Genomic DNA, 4,042 nt, shown 5'->3' with positions numbered 1-4,042 from the left:
TATATAAAATTCTTTAATAGGATGCGTTGATTACAAGCGAATTAATAGAAACGAAATAATTTTATGTAGTAGAAAATGTATTTTAAAAAATATAATAGCTAAAATTGATAGAAAAACTTTCCTGATTAGTTAATCAAAGGCTACTTTTCCCTTTTTATTCTACACAATTACAAAGAAAAACTTGATTATAGAATAACTGCTAAAGGAAACCGAGTGTTAAAAAAAACGGCATTTACGTCATTCCATTAGCGAAAGTTGATTGGACGGTGAGATCATTTTGCAAAAACCAATCAGCTACTGAGTTTCCTGTGGAGGTGACGTCATAACGAAACGTAAACAAAGTGAGAATCATATTGTCGGTTTGTGTTGGTATGAGTGGTTAAGGTGTGTTGTGTTCGATCCGATTTTCTCACTCGTTTGCTAATCCAATTCAGAGTATTGTAGTATTGAGGTAAGCTTCATTTTCTATTATATGATTTTTAAATCTCTCCATACGCTTGTACTTTTCATCGAATGACTAAAACAGCTGATCACATACGAGGGAGAAGCTATTTGTTGCTTTCAATCGATCGGCATTTTTTTTAGATACTTATTCCAGCGATTCTTTCAAAGTGTATATTTTTTTCACTTCTGGGATGGTTTAGCATTCGCCAATGCAAGCTAAAATGGATGAACTTTATACAATCGTTATAGGTCTGGTCTAATGTCAAAAAACAGGTTTTGTTCAGACTTTATTGAATAATGGTTCTTCTCTGTAAAGTATATGCTAGCAATTAATGCCAAAAATAAAATAATTATTTACTTAATAGATATAAAATTCAATTTTTAAGAAGCTTATTATTATATATGAGAATATACAGTATAGTTAATTAGTAATTCTTACTTATTGTTTAAGAAAGTTTAGATGAGTTAAATTTATTTTCTTTTTAGTTAATTGTTATTTATATAAACTGGAATTAAATATTAATTTATTAACCTAAATATAATACTTTAAAAATACTATTTTTTTTCTTAGAAATACTGTAAATGTTAATACATCTTTTAATTAATTTTATCATAGTTGATATTTAATATTAAAATTGCAAATTAGATCAATACTTAATCAATATAACAATTTTTTTTTTAAATGTTTAAAATATATTTAAACTTTAAATCATTTTTTCTCCCTTAGATTCTTTATATATAATTATTATTATGCGTACATTAGTAAGTGTATAGAATGTATTACTTCAATGACAATACATTTATAAATTATATAATATATCTCATTATTATTTTACTGTTAACCGCTATGTATAGTTCATGGATTATAATTCATAAAACATCTTTGTGTATCTAAAATAGGTCATCTAAGGATGACATTCATCACTGATATAATCCTATTTATATTAACATTTTGAAGCAAGCAATTCTGTTCGCTTCATATTTATCATTTATCATATTTGATAACGCATATGTATTTATATATATATATATGTTCTTATCATTAAAATAATAAAAATAGCATCATCGAATAAAAATATTATATGCATATATATATTATGTAATTAAGCAAATTTAGTTTATATACTAATTAAAACTGTCTGAAACTGTAGATCTGTAAGCTGTTTCTTGTAAAGCCAGTAAAACGATTATAGGCTGTTACGTCAAACAGCTGTATTGTAAGGAAAAACAGATGTAAGCAATGCAGGAATACGTCACGAATGACGTTTAAGTTTGTTGAGTATGCTTTCTCCACTTTTGGGGACAAGCAGGCTGTTACGAGTACTGAATTTAGATAACAGTTCTTATATTTATAGCTTAAGGCTCTTTTCTCTCGTTTCGAAACTTTTATAAACCTGTTATATGTAAGTAAGTAGGTCTCCACAGAATGCGAAATTAGCGTGTGTCTCCGTTAAAAACGCATCAAATATGTTTAACAAAAGTGTAAATGTGTTATTATTTTATATTTTTGGCAAGAAAGTGATATTTTGTAATTTGTTTCGTTAGACATTGTAGTAAAAGGTACAACACCCAAAGCTCGTAACTGTTGCTATGGGAGCAGACAACACACTTTACTGGCGCTTTTCTACCTGAACTAACGTTCGCTCGCTGCGTTACCATGACGACTCCAATTTGCTTTTTCGTGAATGAAAGACACAAAATCAGCTGATAGAGCGGAAATAAAATGATGCCATTAAATATTTTTATAAATTGATAAAGTTGTAAATTACGAACCGAAGTTTTCGGAAATTTCGATTAATTTTAATGCCGATATCCGTCCTTTCTTATTTTCAATGTCAACTGAAATGCTTGACATTTCGTTCACGTGCAGATCAGTTTGCCAACTCTAACAATACTTGTTTTATAAATCGTAAAGTGTCACTATATATATACATATATATAAATAGATATTTCATTTACGGATGTTACATTATTGAATTTCGTTATTAGTAAATAAAAAACAAAATACATTTCGACTATTTCTCTTCACTTTTAACAAGTCTCATGTATCTAGTCAATTGAAATGGATTATTTTTCTAGATAGATATTATGGGAATGTTAATTAATTATATTTGGAACAGCAGTTACTTATGTCGGATAGAAATGATATAAAGTGGATAGAAACCGAGAACAGACATTTTAAAAGTAGAAAAAGTTGTAGTCCTTGGCACAGTTGATCTAATTCACCACTTTCGAAGGACAATTATTTGGATTTGTTCTCGACCTTCAAACATTCAAGCCAAGAATATAAAGAAAAAGAATACACCACCTGCAAGATCTTTATAGGATATCAACTGGAGACTTTCACAACTTTCATTTATATCTGGCATTTTACTTGAGGATTTTAAGTGTAGATTTTCTTATGGAGATAAAACTTCAGAATTAGAATAATGTACTTTAAATTGAACGATAATTATTTTCGCAATTATAATTGCAATTTTTCGAATTAAAATTAATTAGTTGTAGTTTGGCCTTCTGCCTATAATAGAGAGTTAAATTCATATTGCAGCTGTTTCCTCATTATAGCTCTTTTTATTTTTTGCTTCACTACCCATCTCTGCATCTCTGGCATTGAGTTTATTGACCACTACTATTGTCTGTATAAATATATGCATCTACATACATTTTCAGTGCTTCAAAAAAAAATTTGTTCTTTTTATAAGATTGAAATTTAAGAAATTCTTTCTTATGTAATACATGAAACACCTATTCAAAAAACCTTAAACAGTGTTCTCTAAATATTTTATTCAAAACAAATATTCTCATCTGTTTCATTCTTAAAATTTAGTATTTGTTATAGTGTTTCAGATCATCAGTTAATATTACTTAATAATTTGTAGAAATATTATTTAGAGAATAAGAATATCTTTTACTCCCTCAAAGATCCACTCTAGAGAGTTACACTTGTCCTTTTAAAATTGTGTAACAACCAAGGTTAATGTATTTTAAGTAACACTTAGTATAGGTAATATGAAAGAATTCACTTGTAACTTGGCATGTAATTTCTACTAAAGATTCTTTACTGAAGGAATAAATAGGACTTATTCATATAAACTTTAAAATATTTTACTAATACAAAAAATTATTTTAAATCCACATTCAAAAGAAATTCATGAACTAAATTGAAATTAAAACTTAATTGTTTTATGAGGCTATTTTATGTAATTATAAACATATATGCATTGAATTTGCATTATTCATTGTGAAAAAATAAGACAATAATTTCACAGATTTGCATCATTCCTTTCAATTTATTCATTCAGTTTTGTAACAAAAGAAGCAATAGTCTTTCATTTTATAGCCAATGCTTACAAAACAGCTTTTGTAATTAAACATTTCCAGGAAATTCTAACATTGAGTAGGTTGTAGTCTATGTAGACACATACCATTGTATTGATAAAATTCTACTGAATATTCAAATCATTGATACTGTTGACCAAATTTATTTGTAACTATAAAATATATTAATTTTATATATTTGAATATAATTTATATATTTTTAATATTAATATGTAGAAATTAATTTTATCTTTATAATATTGCAGGAATACGTCACGAA

General features: G+C 27.0%; 1 protein-coding gene across 1 annotated transcript in view; it reads left to right on the top strand.

Moving 5' to 3' along the window:
- The first annotated feature begins 326 nt into the window (after positions 1–326).
- The window catches only part of LOC111626301 (tumor protein p53-inducible nuclear protein 1-like), a 28,598-nt gene continuing 24,882 nt past the window's right edge, over positions 327–4,042 (top strand). The window contains exon 1 of the mRNA XM_023369624.1: positions 327–451. The gene's annotated coding sequence lies outside the window, so the exon portion shown is untranslated. The remainder of the gene's footprint in view (positions 452–4,042) is intronic.

Source organism: Centruroides sculpturatus, unplaced genomic scaffold (genome assembly GCF_000671375.1).
Source record: "Centruroides sculpturatus isolate CEXI.00-Female unplaced genomic scaffold, Cexi_2.0 scaffold182, whole genome shotgun sequence".
Lineage (NCBI taxonomy): Eukaryota > Metazoa > Arthropoda > Arachnida > Scorpiones > Buthidae > Centruroides > Centruroides sculpturatus.
This window is presented reverse-complemented; position numbering and strand designations above follow the sequence as displayed.